This window comes from Rhyacophila brunnea, unplaced genomic scaffold (genome assembly GCF_057557595.1).
Source record: "Rhyacophila brunnea isolate RB1 unplaced genomic scaffold, BYU_Rbru_1.0 scaffold_10, whole genome shotgun sequence".
NCBI lineage: Eukaryota > Metazoa > Arthropoda > Insecta > Trichoptera > Rhyacophilidae > Rhyacophila > Rhyacophila brunnea.
Window position 1 is genome coordinate 31,453,935 of NW_028232752.1, and position 18,919 is coordinate 31,472,853.

General features: G+C 31.8%; 1 long non-coding RNA gene across 1 annotated transcript in view; it reads right to left on the minus strand.

The window, feature by feature from the left end:
• LOC147079087 (uncharacterized) overlaps window positions 1-18,919 on the minus strand; it is a 604,843-nt gene that overhangs the window by 411,714 nt on the left and 174,210 nt on the right. Inside the window, exon 3 of the long non-coding RNA XR_015070876.1 lies at window positions 17,003-17,062. This is a non-coding gene — a long non-coding RNA (uncharacterized LOC147079087). The remainder of the gene's footprint in view (window positions 1-17,002; window positions 17,063-18,919) is intronic.

An 18,919-nucleotide genomic window follows, 5' to 3' on the forward strand; every position in this document is an offset into this window, starting at 1 on the left:
GGGGGGCCGGGTGGCGTTGTACGCGGGCGGGTAAAGGGTTACGTTTAATTGGGGAGTGGCAGCGAAAGAGTTAAGTCTGTAAGATTAAATTAAATTTGTTGGTAAATTTTGCTGTAAGTCATACACATGTTAATTGTTTTTTGAGGTTGCGTTTGAATACATATTTGCTGATTAAATGCTTCGCGAAAATTTCTATTCGCACACGGGAAACAAAGCATGGCAAAACGTGTTTCTTTTGTTATGAAATTTGCTTAAATTCTCTCTATAACCTATGTAAAATTTAATATCACAGCACCAAAATTATTTGTATTTATTCAGACTTAATTAAATCAATATGTTGTGTGTTTGTATAATGTAAGCCAGTATGGAACAGTTATTTGTTTCGATCTCGAATTAATACTAGATAAAATACAGAGAATACAAGAGTAGTTATATATAAATAAAGTTGTAAATCATGTGTTTAATGGTATAAATTTAGAATACAACTATCCAATTCGACTATCATTAGGTCAATGAATCAAATCAAATGAATCTTTTCTAAACTTTCCGTAAAACTGTACATTTAAGAATTTTGATAGGTCATTATAAATAGTTAGTCAGATACTCATTAAATATTATGATCTATGTATTATTAATGTCTAATATATTATTTTAGACAGGTAGGTATAGACTTTAAGTAGTTTTTTTTTGCTTATTAATTAAAAAAATATTTTTTTCGCCCAAATCCAGTTGATTCATAGAATCGATCTTTTTGCAAGAATATAATAACTTTAGTTTAGTTTGTGAAAACTTGTGAACGTAAACTGAATTTCAAAAACAGTTATTTTATACCATAGTTATGTATCGTCCAATAAATTATATTTATCGTATTAGAAAATTACACAACCTACAACATATATTTCTTACCTTTACAATTTAAAATTTTTATCAATAATTAACCGAAACCATTTACACGCGTTAATAATATATTGTTAAATGGATATTTACTATAAATAGTACAAGAGATATTAATTATTATAATATATATTGTACTGTTGTAAAGTCAACAGTTAATATTTCTAAATGCAACAATATTTATTAAAGAGTACAGTATTGTGTTTAAAATTACAATACATTTTTAAGAGTTATGAATGGGTAAAGCCATTGAAGTAAATAGTTTACTAATTATTAATTTTTTTATTTTTATTATTTACTTGGTAGAATTCCATTTTACAAGAAATAAAAATATAATTAATATTAAATTCTACAGGTTTTTTTAAAAAGGTTTGTCGATAGCTATTTCTGTTGTAACACCATTATCAAGACTATTCAGATAGGCCGTTTGCCTTTGCTTAAATACTATACGTGTATAGATACTATAGATAGAGACAGAATACATTTTCTTATTCGTTCCAGCAAATGTAAAAATTCATAATATTGCTGGAACGAATAAGAAAATGTATTCTGTCTATATCTATACACGTATAGTATTTAAGCAAAGGCAAACGGCCTATCTGAATAGTCTTGATAATGGTGTTACAACCGAAATAGCTATCGACAAACCTTTTTAAAAAAACCTGTAGAATTTAATATTAATTATATTTTCATTTCTAGTTTAGTAATTCTTGAAATTCAACCCGGAAACTAGATAGACAGTATAATGCAATGACCTACAAAATTGTATCATAATTCAGTATTTTAAATGAATTAATCTGCTTCCCATAATTTGTTGTTACTTTTCTTTTTAGCACTACAGTAGGCTGCAAGACCCAATTACAGTAATGTATTAATTAGTAGCAGTGAAACAGTCACAGGCATATTCGGAGTTACGAGTATTACAAATATGTATTGTGAACTCACAGGGAATTGAATCAAATTATCTGATTGGTTACGTCGGTCGCCACACTTAATATGATAATATCTGCCTCCTACTGTAGAGTTTTACATTATATATTATTTTTTGCTTATATCATAAAATAGCGAATAGTGATAGGTTGAATTTCTGATGACAGATAATAGAACATAAATATAACAAACACAATATTATCTAGCATCACCAAAACTAAAAGTAAATTGTTTTTGAGTCAATTTTTATTTAGAGTGTGTAAATAATAATACCAACTAGGCCCCATTTTTTGTAGAAATTTGGTATGTCTGTAAACATACTACAAAAACACATTAGCACATAAATAAACTAAGATCGTTTTTAGACATAAAAAGAGATCGCTTTCAATGGAGAAAAGTGGTTAGATAATAATAATAATATAGCATTAGAAGATCATACCAACACAAATATTATTATCATGTTAAAATACATATATTTTCGTAAATTTTCCGATTATAAAGCAGATTTCACATTATTAAATGTTAAAGATTATTCATTTGGATAAGAAAATAAATTAGGTATAATAGAAGAAGTACCTACTGTGACGCCCCCGTATGGTCCCCATTTGGGTGTGTCTTTGTGTACCTGGAGACGCCCGAATCGGTATCAAAGCCAACAAATAATAACGGCTGATTGCGAAAATAATTAAATAATGTATAATACCAATAATAAATAATATCTGACCGGCAACATTGTCCAAAAAAAAAAAACACGTATGGCAACGTCGCATTGTGCACAGCTCGCGAGTCCAACAACGGTTTTTTTTTTTGGCGCTCAGATCGCGACAAGCAGCAAAATCGCGAACGCGTACATTTTGCGCTCCGTAGAATTAAATGATAAAAAATGTAACCATATAGTATATATTACACCAAATAAACCTCGTCGTTTCCGAAACCATTCCAGTGTGTCAATTATCCACCTTCATCCCAAATACAGACGATAAAAAAAGAAAACTAAAAATAAAAGTGACAGTTGAGAAAAATCCACACACGCAAAATGGAGGGAAGTGATAAGTGGCCCCAGTCAACGTGGGACTACGCTTCTTGATTTTGATCGTCTGGAATCAAGAAGCAGGTGGAATTTCTTTCACCCGGACACACAACCCTGAGATCCAAACACCGGAATAGGAAACGGCGAGGAAGAAACATCCAGAGGCTTGCCTCTGGTGGCGCTCAACAAAGTATAATAATAAGCAGTAGAAAGAGGATGCTGCCAAAGCCAAGCCAGTGAAGAAAAGAGCAGAAACACCCGGATTGCGAAGTCATGGCTCCCGATGTACTCCCGACCAACTGCATCCGCCAGCGAACTTGGCCCACGGACGAGTGTATCGGGCAAGACCCTGGCTCCAACGAGGGAAAACGGCGTCAAATGCCCTGCATCATCAGCCGCTTGAGCCCTCTTCGTCAACAGCAGCGTGTCTGTGAGCCTTGCAAGCAGCCCTGGCCCAGATGCACCATGATGAAAAGAGCTACAAAGCGGCCTTCTTCAGCTGAGCAAAGCAGCCTCCATCAGCGGATAGCAGCCAAGCAGCATCCTCAGCCATTAGCATCATAGATTAGTTAGTTTTAAGTGTTTTGTGTTTGGAAGCGATGTATAATAAGTTATTTCAGTGCTCGAAGTGGAAAATTTTACAACCCGGAGCGGTTGTATGAGGCAGAATGGCGTTCCGGTCCATTTCGGGCCCTGATATATTTTTTAAATTATTTTTATAAACTCTAAAGCCATTTTAAGTATAAAATTAAGTTTTCGCATATTATATTAGTATAATATCAGTGCAGTGCGTGTAATTCGATAGCCGCGGCAGGGCAAGCGAGCAAAAAAGGGGGTCAAGTAATGCGCCGGTATGCACTTTCGTGAGGGATCGACTGATTTTCGGACGGTCGCTGTTGGGAAAGCTGGGTGCGACGTCCTCTCTCAGCATCCGCCCGTACGGTAGGCCTGGGAGCCGCGAACCACTACGCCCACAAAGCGGCGTAGTGCTGCGTCCGAAACTCTCCGTTTGCCGACGGTCCGAGGGTGTTGAGAGGGCTGGGCGCGACGCCCTCCTCTCTCAGCAGCTTTACGGTGGGCCCGGGAACCGCGAACCACTATGCTACAGTGCTGCATCCGAGTCTCTCCGGCCGCCGACGTACCGGTGGGGCTTCGATCCTTCAACGTCTAGAGACGCAACCACCCCTTATCAAGCCACCGCACTGTCCAGTTACACACGCTATCGTAATCAGCCCTTAGTTGGCCCGACCCCATTCGGGCCTTTCCAGAGAGGTGCGCTTGTGACGCCCCCGTATGGTCCCCATTTGGGTGTGTCTTTGTGTACCTGGAGACGCCCGAATCGGTATCAAAGCCAACAAATAATAACGGCTGATTGCGAAAATAATTAAATAATGTATAATACCACTAATAAATAATATCTGACCGGCAACATTGTCCAAAAAAAAAAAACACGTATGGCAACGTCGCATTGTGCACAGCTCGCGAGTCCAACAACGGTTTTTTTTTTTGGCGCTCAGATCGCGACAAGCAGCAAAATCGCGAACGCGTACATTTTGCGCTCCGTAGAATTAAATGATAAAAAATGTAACCATATAGTATATATTAACACCAAATAAACCTCGTCGTTTCCGAAACCATTCCAGTGTGTCAATTATCCACCTTCATCCCAAATACAGACGATAAAAAAAGAAAACTAAAAATAAAAGTGACAGTTGAGAAAAATCCACACACGCAAAATGGAGGGAAGTGATACTACTCGTAATAAGAACTATTTGACTAAAAACACTCGATAATGATTCCAGAACGTTTTTAGTGTGGTCGACTTTTTAGTGCGTAAAAAAGAGGAAAATACTATATTAACTAGTTTTTAGAAGAATAACAAGAAGATATAATTTTAGACTACTTTGTATGAGAGTTTCTAGGGTTCCGTATGAAATTAACAGATTAAGCGGCGTCGATTCCTTGTGCACATAGAATAAATTATTATAAAAAAAAATGATGTCCGCATTGGCACAATTGAATTGTTATCAATAAAAAAATACCACACTGTCGTTGACGAAATGTTTTGGTTATTTACATTTTATTATTTACATGTTTCATCAAATAATGATTGTTGTATAAAAAAAATTTACTAGCATAAATAAATGCAAGGAGGTTTTTTTTCAGTAGCCCCTGGAACATAAATTGCAAGGAAACATTGATATTCGGTTAATTAACTGCATCATTCATTTTCATAATATAAAAAGTTCCGTATCGGTAAAGGAATATTTTAATTGTAACTTTGCTTATAATAGTATTGTACCTTATAGTGTACTAGAATTTAGAATAAATTAATAAATCTTTGCGTTACATAATAATAAAAATACAAAATAAATTGAAAAAAATATATAATATAAGAAAACTGTATACTAGGATAATATGAGATGTATTCTCCCCATGTTACTATAATGGTTTTATTAATACACAATCCATTCTCCACTTGATATCTAATCAATATTCTAAGCTCTGAAAGAAAAATCTAGCACGAAGTTGCTTCTATAATAGTGCGTGGATATATGGTGTTTGTTCCGCCCCAGATCCAACGCCCCTAGATTTAGCGCCTCCAACTCTCCCACCCTACTCACCCTTAGGGCATACAAAAGACGTGAAGGACGTAAGATGACGCGTGATGGTATAACCTGGATCAGCGATACTTAACTAATGTCACGTGTGCCATATAATATGTCGCCTGGATTGATCGATCTATACCTCAATTTACGTGAAGTTTATTTTATCGCATCTTCTTTCTATACTCTTGAAAAGGGTTTAAGTAAACAGTCACAAGCAATCTGAGATAATAAAAATAAGTCTGAGATGAAGAAAGCCAGTGTTTATCAACAGTGACGTCCCTAGACAGAATGCCGCCCCTAGGCAGCGCTAAAATGCCGCCACATTTTTTATGCAGTACTTTATATCATCCTTTCGTGACTCCAATATCTAAGAAATGTGTTGTATGGATACATTACTAACAGTATATTATATACCACTAAATCTAATTTAAATGCTCTCATTGCTTCAATAGACAATATTGCGAGTCTATGGTTTCAGATAGGTACATTTAAAAAAACACTTGACAACTTTTAAAACTTGTGAGTGAATGGTAAACATATTTACATTTTAAATTAGGTATGCACGTGTCATTGCATGTTGTACACAACTGAAGTAAACTAGACATCGCGAACCCGACAAGAAAATCCTTTTAAAACTTTTATAGTACCTAATTATAACATTTTATTTCCAACAAGTAGGCTGAATTTTTTAATGGAAAGGTATTTCCGTTATTACTAAGTCTCGGTAGCTATTTCTATATATACCTAGTGATTCTCCTCGATTTGCCGCTCTTTGGGTAACTGCCGCCTCCAAGCGATGCTCAATCTGCCTACCCCCATGGGACGTCACTGTTTATGAACCTTTATACTAAAGCGGCATACTTGACCAACTGTCAAACCCCCGTGGAAACCAAGTATCGATATAATACTAATTAAACAGAATATTCCTATAAATAAAGTGCGACTCACGTGACCTTCGAAAAGTGAAACTGCCTATTGCCAATTTACTGACCGTCATGCTAATAGATGAGCTTCCAAATAATGATAATTTGATAATTGTGTCTTGCCTATCAACATATTCATATACAAAAGGGATTCAGACTGACATCTTTCATTAACTAAGTAAGTTTTCCTTTTTATTATCCATATCTGACACAGATGTTTTCAAATAAATATTATTTATGGATATACGTTAATCAGAAACTTGGTGATATTTCGTAAATATAGAAGTCTGTTAAAGTGGTATCTAATATCTATATAAGCTATGCAATTAGTGTCATTAATATTAATTCATAACTTTTTAGGATACGATGATACTGTCCTATTCGATAACTTAATCAAGAGTATTCGATAGGTGTCCAAAACAATTATTCATCTTGCATTGGTTTAAAAATCACTGCAAAGAAAACTAACGTTTTGGCAATAACAACTGTTCTAATCCAGATTTACCCTGATTAGAAAAAGAAAAAAATATCGTAGGTGTACATCATGGGATATGGTAGGTACTTTGTAAAGAGAGGTCGCTATACAAATAGAAATGGTTGAAGTAATATTCAACTCGATACAAAGTGTCTGAGACTTACGACTGTACCCAGTTAAACTCAAATGCCGCATATTCGAGGCATAAATTTTGAAGGTACTGCCTTATGATAGTTAATCATGGTATTCATGGTACGTTACGAAGGCTCAATAAAACTATATACTGATGTTTACATTGGATACTGGATATGCAATGGTTTAACTTTATGAGTAACGAAGCGATACGAGAACAAACCAAGCATACTTTCATGAATCTGAGAGCGAAAAGGCATTATTTGCCTGTTCCTCAATCAAACTGGATTTCAGTGTCCTGGAAGGCCGCTAAGTACTATCGGCAACACAAACACGCCCTCCAAACCAAACCCGCCCCGCACCACATTTGGACTTAATCGAGCGAATCACGACATAATAAGTTTGGTGTGAAGCATCTGTACAGTTGTTTATGCCTGGTAATGTCTCAGGAGCAGATAGCCAAGACTGAGGTCGCCATGTTCTAAATGAGTTCTGACTGAGTTTACTGATTTTACTCTAATGCAAAGTGTTGGCAGAGTGTATACGGCAAAACTACGGAATGCTGGCATAACCTGAAAAGATGCAACAAGACTCGCAAGTGACAGTGATTCTTGGAGGCGCCGTGTGGAAATGACAAAGGGTAGAGGTAGGCTATGGAAATCCAACATAAATCGCACACTATTTTTTATCAGTATCGGATTTTCAAAGCCTAGATACCTCCACTATTATGGTATGGCTTAGGCAGGGTTTAATTTAATTTCAAAAACTAGCCCATATGCCATTTATATTCTCAATTCAACTAAAACAAACACGGATGACTGTCAAAGTTTAGTGTGTATTATTTTGTGTCGGATTTCCAAACCCTACCTTCGCCCTTTGCTACTATATGTTCCGACTAAGGAGCGAGCATGGTCAAAAAGAAGAATATAAAACAACCAGAGAGAAAACTATATTTTTGATAATTTCTTTTGTGGTAAGTAATTGTTAACTGTCAACTAATTCATGGTGAAAATGCATTGTATTAATTTAAATAAATGCAATTATGTAGTATTATTCTTTATCAGTTGATAATGTTCATTTGAAGCGGATGAATTTTTTATGACTTATATTAAAATAAGTAAAACTAGTACTACATAATATTATTGTAATTTATTTTAATAATATAATATATTATTTTAACAATTTCCATGATACCTTAGCACTAATATAATATATTATTTTAACAATTTCCATGATACCTTAGCACAAATATATTATATTTGTGCTAAGGTATCATGGAAATAGTTAAAACACTGATCAAAAGCTATATATTTCGAATTTTATATTACTAGTATATAAGATGAATCAAAATGTTTAAAGTAATACAACAAATCAATCAGAGATAGAAGCATCACTGGCTTACGCCGTAGAGCCCGGCGAAATTGAGTTTGCAAACCGCGTCACCGCGCGACGAACTTGGTATGGGATTTATTATCGTGTATCGCGCAAAAGTCTAATGCGGAGCTTAAATTTAAACGATATTTGCCGAATCTGCGAAACGGTAAGCTTGTTGATATTCGCCCCTGGTATTCATTTGGCTTAATGCTGTGAGCAAGATTACGAATCTATGTTAAAATTTTGTGTACACTTCTCTGTTATTATAATTTTGTTGCGATGTCGGTTACTCTTAACCCAGAATACAACATCCTTTGATCTGAGATTATCGAGAGCTTTATAATAAATTGAATTAAATATCATATATTTTGTAACGTGTGAAATGTTTGTTTAAATATCCTGAATATTTCCATAGTTGACTGGTTATTATGGCATCAAATCATTTTTATTAAACTTCACATTCACCCAACATACAACTCGACTACTACAGTTTGGTGGCTCAACTCCAAAGAGCAGCAGAACTATGAATCATCTTAGTGATTAAATTAAATCATTTTGTTATATTGCCTCTTTCAATGTAATTTGCTTCAAAACTATACTTTTTAATGACCTGGATAATATTATTGTATATTATTTTCTTGTACATTTTTTAAACCATGTCCGATCGCAGAGAGATTGTATTGACAGATTTTTTGAGAAATGGATATTGTCAACGTCTATGTTCTGGGTACAAACGCACATTTAAAAACAACATATTATGAATTTACCAGACCAGGTATTCGAACTAGAAACCCATGACAATATAGCCTTGACGCGTAACCGCTCGGGGATCGTGGGAGTACACGCCTGCCGAAATAATTTTCATCGACGTATTTAAATTAAAATCACTCTTCCCATTTTTTTTTGTCTAGCAGCGCCCTATGTATCATTTTTTTTTCACAGCGGCCTAAAAATATCAATTATTGGATATTATTATTATTGTATAATATTTTATATTTTTTTTATTTAGACATGAATTTGATCTCTATGCCATACGGCCATCTATATCTGATACAGTCGACGGTAAAATGTGATACAGCAACTGTATACACACACATTTCCGGACACGCTTTTATTATTGTCTAGAATAAATATTTTTTAAGCAGCCTTCGTCGCCTTTAGGCTTGGGCGCACTGTTCAAATGTCACTGACTTAGTATCTTACAATACTTGGATAGGTAACTTTAAAAAATAATACACTCTATGCACGGAAACAAATTAAGAATTATTATTCGACGAAGAAAGATTTTTTCATAAGATTATTAAAAATTCAAATTCAAATTCCTCTTTCCGCCGTTAGTTAAGATTTTCAATTTTCTTGGCCAAAGAGGAAAACAAATTCCTTCCTAGATAATCTGAGATCTTGTTAACGCGCTGTGTTATAAAATACGCAAGACTCGATAATTAAGATTGCGTTTCTTGTGTTCCTTTTTGTTATGAATATATTTTACGCTGTGCTACTTATTAGTTTTACATTGTTTTATAGTATACTATTACCATGTATATTAATTACCTTTGGCAGGTTTATTGATGGTATATCTACACAGTATTCATATCGATTAGGAATTTTAAATGTGTCAATTCAAAAAATACAATATATTATAATAAAATAATTAGGGATCAAAAAGGATCTTCATTCTACATGAACGGGTGTAGTGTTTTATTGCATCATACTAAATCATATAAATCGATATAGTTATGGTGGTTGCACCGAATCCTACATATTTTCTGGACAGGGCACAGAACAAACCAATCAGTCATCCAGTAGTATTGACTAAATTTATAAAAATAACGGCAATTTTCTGCAGCAACTGACACAATCGATTTGTTAAACGAAAGGGCATCAAACAGTTACTTGTAAAACAAGTCATGCAATTATTAAATAATTATACCGAAATCATCTAATATCCCTCTTAAAAATATTTACAATCAACATTTAATAAATTTGTCATTTCAAACTATCCTGACATAGAGAGAGTGAACATATTAATTGATGTGAACCAATAGTATAGGTACCTACTATTACCGTGGAACCTAATAAGGTAAGGTAATAAGGTACCTCATAGTGACGCGCTTATAGTAAAAAATACAAAATTTCCCACCTTCAAATTGAGTATACCTGCATTATAACCTCATTAGCTAAAAATTATTGCATACTTATCAGTCAATACCTCATTGGCTCAGTCAATACCCAGAAAATAATCATCCTCCAAACAATGAATTCTTTCCGAACGGTCAAAAATTGTGTACGCATCAACATCAGTTGGAAAAGTATGGCCTTATGGTCGAGAGGGTTCAGAAGACATTTTTGAGACTTATTTACTTGAGGTGGTATGGATACTATCCGTGGCTTTATCTAACTGACTTTCTCTTAAGGATTTTAATTTTACGAAAAATGGATGTCGGCCTTGAAAAACAATATGTATACTTGCCAGACCCAGGATTCGAGCCTAGGACCCACGACGCTGTAGGCCGACGCTTAAGCCGCGCAATAACTCCACTTACCATTTTAACATTTCATTTCCCACCTAGACTAAATTTCTTACAAACCATCTAGGAAATAATAAGTGCCCTGTAACTAAATCATGCGGCATCCCGAAAGATATTCATCAACTTTTGCACTGACACTATAGACCGATGCTTAAGCCACGTGGCCATCGTGGTCTTCGACTTATACGAGGTATAAATGAGAACTCTATCATTCTGAGCAGTCCCTGATAACTATCTTAGAAATACAGAGCATCAGTTGTTTATTCTCCCAAGGTGTAGAACCAACCTGCCGCTGGTAATGCCAATTGGGAGATTTGTTTCGGGTGTTGATATATTTCACTTGCGTGAGGGTGAGTTAGGTGGACGCTTTTTTATGAATTCTTAAAATAGGGTCTCCTTAGCAAACTCGGTATACATACTTATTTGAACTTATATTATAGATGTATAATTATATTTTCACTACTTTTTTATGTAGGTAAGTATATATTATTATAATGTTCTCTTTTTATATTTTCATTTTTATCGCTTTTATTCCATTTTTTCTTCTTTATAATAATGTTTCACGTTATGTTGTGAACATCTTCAATTTATAAGTTGTAACGTCCACAATATGTTAAAAAATAAATTAAATTGAGTCGAGTTGAATTGGATTGAATTATATGAATTTAACTAAAAGATTTTTAACAAGAAAAATCAACATTTAGTATTATACATATAGGATATGATTGAAAATACAAAATATCTTCACCATAATCTAAAGGAAATAAATCCAGAGTATGATCATAGCGATGGTGTAATGAGATTCAGTGCCCATGAAACATGTCATCAACCTATAACGACGCTTTTACGTCGGATCATCATAATGTTAACACGACGTGCTTGTGGTAAATTATGCAAATCCTCGGTCAGTTCTGAAGCAAAGCAAAACGCTCTGGACACCATATACAGCTTGTCCTTTCTAGTAAATTTTAAAGCAAACAATGGCTTCAATTTATAACACCTCCATAATTCCTAGGTAAATAAATTTTAGTTGGTAGTACGTTACTTTTGTTAAAATTCCGCTTTGTTCCTAGAATAAGGATAATGTACTGCTAAATTTTCATAATTTTATTATAACACTATTATGATTATACGCGCCTATATAATTTTCATATCGTTGGTAATTTTGTTAGAATAAAAGATGGGCGAAAGGCTCAAATGACCCATTTTGCGTTTTCTGAAATGAAGGTGGGAAATAGTTACTTTGGGCTTGGTTTAATTAATAAATTTGCGCTATGGCAGGTAGTTATTAACGTAAGTCATTATATTTTTAATTAAATTTACCAACACAAGTTTATACTTTCTATTTAACCAGTATTATATTTTTTAATTGACTTAAAATGTGAAGGAAGATATTTTTAATAAAAACTTCAATTTAAAATAGATACCGTAAAATGTATTTTTGCACTTGAAATTTTCCAGTTTTCTTTTCATTTACAATTTCCAAAAAAAAACAATAATCAACCTGAAATAAGTGATTATATATTACTCGTGATACTATAATAATACTTAAGTATATCAATTTAGTCAATGCAATAAAATTAAAAAGTGAATCATTTTGTTATCTATTAACTCTGATTAGTGCCATAAACTATTTAAAACTGCACCAAAAAATGGTTTTTAGCGTAATAATTGATACATAAATAATATGGAATAATGTTAAATAAAATATAATATAGGTACTTAGTACTTAATAATCCATATTATATTATTATTATTTTCTTTAATTTTTAAAAAAAATACAGATTCAATACAAATTATTGGTAAAAGTTGTATAACTAATCAAAAATAATTTTTGTATTTCAGATTTTAATGTTTGCAATCCGGCTATACTAGCAAACTGGACATTAACTAATTATGTAGTAGGTACCTACTATTATTTTATAATCTACGTGACTAATTGTCATCAGATGCAAAAACCTGTAAGTAAGACTCATCAATCCATTGTTTTGAAATATAACATAATATTATAATATTGTGTGTATATTTCCACATTATGTTGATCGTTTTTAAATATAATAATACATTGAGTAAATGTTTATTAATCCATTTTAAATTACAACCAATAAGTAATTTATTATTTTTTACAATACTACCGTAATTATCTGTGAATTAATTATATACATATAGAATTATGATTTTCTATTCGTTTTTCTTCTATTAAAAATGTAGATACATAAATCATCAATTTAATAATATCTTAAAAATCCAAATAAAATAAAATAAAAGTTTATACAATCTAAAAAGAGATCGTAGTGTTTTTTTATATACATTAATAATTAATGATCGCTTTAGGCAACAAAAAATATGATATCCTGCTACTAAAATATACACAGCGATAATGCTTTGGTTATTTTATTTCATATGTTTTGTGTATATTAATTTACGACTTCCATACGAAAGCTGTAAATGTTTTTTTGGAATTATTATCAGAAGCATTATTTTAAACAGCGCATGGGAGTGAAGCCCGATTTGTTGTTTGAACAGAATAGCGCAGTTTACAAACAAAATGGAAATATTAAAACTAAATTTAGCAGAAAAACTCGCATTCGTGATTTTTTGAGAGGCATTTTTATGCCTTTTGGAGGCAATAAAAATGATTTAACGCCAACTGGTAATGATAAGCAAATAAGTTTCCTACCAAGCTTTGCTGTCTCAGTAGCTTACACTCAGAGGCGTAGAACAAGATCCTTAAAGCATTTTTAAAAGGCACCCTAACAAGGACCGGATTTAATAACTCGGGGGCTATACTTAACATATCAGTTGGAAACCCCACAGAAAGACATATTTATAATTATTATAATGATACAAAAAGCGGTATTTCATTAATAGTATTGTCTTATATTTCCATTTCTTTAATCTCTCATTTTCAATTCCCCTATCCATATTATACGTAAAACGACTATAAATAACCTCATTATTTTTGTATGATTTCTTTGTCTTCTCCGATGTTCCTACTAATATGTCACAGAAGACCTTATTACAGTCTTTGTTAACTGTTTCCTCGTTAAAAAGATTCTGAAGTTTTTGCTTTCATTAAGTATCTTCTTATCTTTTGCGTACGTTTGTTGAATTGTATTCAATATCATTTTAATAACAAAAAATCTTTTTGTATAATGATTAGAGTATATAGTAATATTAATATAATTTCTGGGCTGCAGCGATTTACTTACTGTAGACTAGACCCTAAAATAGATGTGGCCACAATATTACAAAATAGCATAAAATTTATGTTTTTTTTTTTGTTACCTAAGATTTGGCTAATTTTGCGTAATATTTTATGAATTTGGGGCCCTCTTAGAAGCACCGTGCTCAACGCGTGAACTCTCTGCTCCTTCCCTTTATAAGCTCTAATTCAATAATTTCTAACCTGGTTTTATCGAATAAATCCTTGTTTCTAATCTAGATCAACCAGGCTGATTATATTAATTATATAATAAAGACATTTTGAAATGAAATCAATGTTAAGATTGATTCAAAATGTTGAAAAGCTACTATAAATAAAATAAGTTACATAATAATGCTATATTTAAAAAAAAATAGTAATCTTTGAATTAGTTCAAATAAAACACAATATGTACCTAGTACTAATTCCACTCAGTTTAAGAATATATTGGAAAGTTTTCCCAATATAAATGAATATTATTAACTAGTTGAACTAGATGGAATAAATAATGCAGAAAATGTGTTTCATTTTAATTAATAGCATGTATTTACACTAAAACTTGTCAGTTAACACCACAAAACAAAATAATCATTTAATCTAATATAATATGTATAAGCACAAGAAGTTCGTGACGTGTATAAATGATAATATTATAATAATAACTGTATCTATCTATATAAACGAGAACTAATGGATTTATAATCTTTATTCACGATTTTCTTGTTATAATCAGTAAGATAATGAGCCATTATTTAATTTTTAAAAACAGGCCTCAAATCCACGTTCACGCCACTGCCAATACTTGGCACTTGCCTGGAGTATCTAAGATTTTTACAATATACGAAGTAATGTAGGGCTGTAAAAATAAAATTGGTCGTTGTACTGCAGGATACTTCGGATTTACGGGCAGTTAAATAAATACTCTATCAGCAGATATGAGAATTGTTTTGGATTGATTATCTCTCAAATATTCAGAAATTTATATTGGCAACATTAAAGACGCTATGAAAAAAAACATTATCACGTAGATACATATTTTAAAAGATAATATTGATATATCTCGTTTTAACGAGACTACTATAATTATCTAAAATTAGTAATTAAAGATTCTTTCTTATTAGAATACCTTTGTATTCAATTAATTCACACTTATAAATTTAGGTATTTAACATAGCTTATCGGTATGGTGTCTGTAACAAGAGTTATCTTTACGTTCGCTAGATGTTTAAAATATAGGTTGGATACTGGATAGGGATGTATTGTACTTGCAATCTTCCCACGGACAAAGGTTATGGAGAGAATAATATATAGGTTCCCTAAACAGTAAATGTTCCACCAAAACATTATAAACTATCGATTTCATTCTGCGAATATTTACAAGTCATTTTACTACACCTTCTACAATATTGGGAGAATATAGTTAGTTCTTAAAATTACAAAACAAATCTAGTCTAATCAGTAGGTTTTAAATCTAAAAAGTCTCCTTATATATTTATATGAAAATATCCCTTGCTATATTATTTAACAATATAATACAATACAGTGGGAATTCGGTCAGGGATAAATTTACTTATTGATTCATGTCTCACAATATCTAATAATATTTTATAACAATATAATTTCCTTGGATCAAAGAAAAATAACGACACAAATAAATATATGCGATGATAATAAACTTGGATTTAGACAAATAGTCACAGACATGTCACTAGTCAATACTCTTTATTATATCAAGGCTGTGACACACTAGCCGTAAATAATTAATAATTCGTGGTAACATGGTGACACAAATAATATAATAAAACGAATATTACGTTATAAAATAATATAACAACGCGATATCATTATTATCGTTGTTATTATATTATTATTATAAAATAATATTATACACATATTAATATTATTTAAACACGATTTTACGGCTACTAACTATATCAAAACTAATCGTGGTTTTTTATTGTTATTTGATGTATTAATATTTTGTTTTTCGAATGCACCTTAGTTTTCAAATGATAATTTAAGAAGAAAATATTAATATAACGCGGAGATGATGTTTTGCCCCTGAGCTGGATGCAGAGTTGATAAATCATATACACGGGATAATACTTTTGGTGAAAATTGTAATAATTTCAGTATAAGTAATATAATTTAATTTATTTGATATTTTTTGGAAAATAATATCACTATTCACTACCTATACTTCTATATTTATTCAAATATCTAATCGTTTGTTTTATTCATAAAATATTCTCTGCACCAAAAAACTATCTTTAATCTAGACATTATTTTGCAAAGCTTCCTCTTTAAATAAATTGTTACAAAAATCTCTTTAATAACATATTTATTGGTACACTACCGTGTATTAAAAATGACTTACTTATTCTGTGGTTACGTCATGGTAGAAGTTCTTAAGAAGAAATTAAGATTTTACAGCTAATGTGTGTAAATAATAATAGTGCTCCTTTTCTATGTATCATAGATTTTGTCACATGTTAGCAGAATACATAGATAATTTGTAGAAATAGCTTTAATTGAGAAAATCATTATTTATTTAAACCATTGAATATAATAACGCAATATCAAAAACTGTGATTTATTACAAAACCGATTATCTCACCTGCAACCAACTTTTACCCTGATACCACAGAATTTTAATTATTATGAAAAAAAAAATATTATTATCCACATAAGAATTTACTTTCAAAAAATATAAATTATTTTTTTAAATCGATATTATTATATTTCATTAACCTATTCAAAACTCGTATGTATCAATAGAAATGTTGTTTTTATCAATTAGGTTAATTAATTTAGTTTCATGATTTGTTTCTTTAGTACGAGTACCTACTACAGAAATTACACTACACTACACTTCACTCAATAAATATGTTATACTACTTACCATAATATGTATCGTTTTATAGTTCCCAGATTTTTTAAATGTAGAAGATGTTGCACTTTTCTGGAAAAAAGAAAACAAAATTAGTATTTAATTAACACAGCAATTAATATGCAAGGAAACCAATTTTCATTACTGTAAAGCTTAAACTATTAATAATTGTATTATCAATGACCTTTTTATCAGTAGTTTTTATTCATCGTTATATGCGCTGTATAGTAAATCTTAGAAGGGGTAATGTAATATCTAAAGTGTAGGTATATCAATGATGTCTCTAGGAGCTGAAAGTCTAATAAATTATTAATTGTAGTTTTAATGAAAACCTACTCTAATTCTTTTCGGTTAGGTACCTCATTCATCGCTGAATAGCAATACATTGAATGGCAAGTTTTAAGCCACTGGTGTGTAATATTATTGTTAATAGTGCCAACAAGATAGTACTAAACCATTACTTATTTAACGTTCATATTGATTCTCAACTTTACGTAGAAAAAAATTACGATTACTTATTATTAATCATTAAACATACCTACATATAATATAAAATAACAGATAAATGAAAATAATTAAAGCCACACCACAGATAAATAATATAGATTCAAAAATGTTTTAATATTATTTTAATTTATTATTATGGCCGATTTTTACATTTATTTAACCTTTTGGCCGATGTTAAAAATGGCAATAGATACCTGTCATACCGAAAAAAATTGACTGTTATTTTTAAGTAGGTACATTAAAAATAAAACATAATTAAATCACGTATTATTATTTTTTATATGCGAAAAACAGTTATTCTCTAAAAAAGTGAATTTACTATAGATTTGGATAACTATCAGAACGTGTCATATCTTTTAATTAGTTGATTAGACGGAATAATCTCATACTATCGAGATAGGTTTACGAGATATATTGTCTCTTGCGTGGCGACCATGGATTATTGAACAAAATATCTTGTCTCTGGCATACTAGAGAAAAAACATTATTATTATGTATTATTATTATTCCATGTCCGATCCTAATAGGATCATAATATGGGCCTAATAACAGATTTTATTTTTACAAGTAATGGATCAGTGGTCAGCCACTTGCTCAACCTATTAGGTTCATAGTCTGACTCATACACAAATTGAAAAATAATATGTGTACTTGCCAGATCCAGAATTCGAACCTGGGACCCTCGACACTATAGACCGGCGCTTAAGCAACGCGGCCATCGTGGTTGTACACCCACGAAAAAACATTAGTGCCGTATAATATTACCTTTTGAGAAAATACCAATACTTACGACAAAGTTACGGCAGAAGTTTACCAGAAGCCAAGTAAATAAATAAAATAATATTTTAAATGTTGAAATTTTAAATAAAATACAAACGTAACTGAAAAAAACACCTTTTTTTAAGAAAACTGATAAAAAGATACGACAGATATTCATCACGGTTTATGTGTACAAGTATGGATGCAATTCATAAACACACACATCTATATATATATAAAAGAAAGTCGGGTTAGTTACACCATTTATAACTCGAGAACGGCTGGACCGATTTTTACGATCTTTGATTTGTTGGATTTGTCTCAGCCCCGAATAGCAGAATAACTATTAAAACATCGGAAAATTCACGGAAAAGAAAATTATGAATAAAATTATTTTCTCATACATTTTGACATTTTGAACAATGAACCATTCGCGCATTCGAAAATAAAAGAAAATCACAAAAAAATTAAAACCGTATACAACGCCATCTCTGATACATGATCGATATAATAAAAAAGAAACAAACAAACAAAAGAAAGAATGATAGTCGGAATGTCTAACTGTCAACGGTGTAGTGTGCCCAACATTTCGTGCTTCATGTCAACAGCTCAATTTGCTTGAAAACGATACTCATTGCGATATGACAATCGCTGAAGCAATTG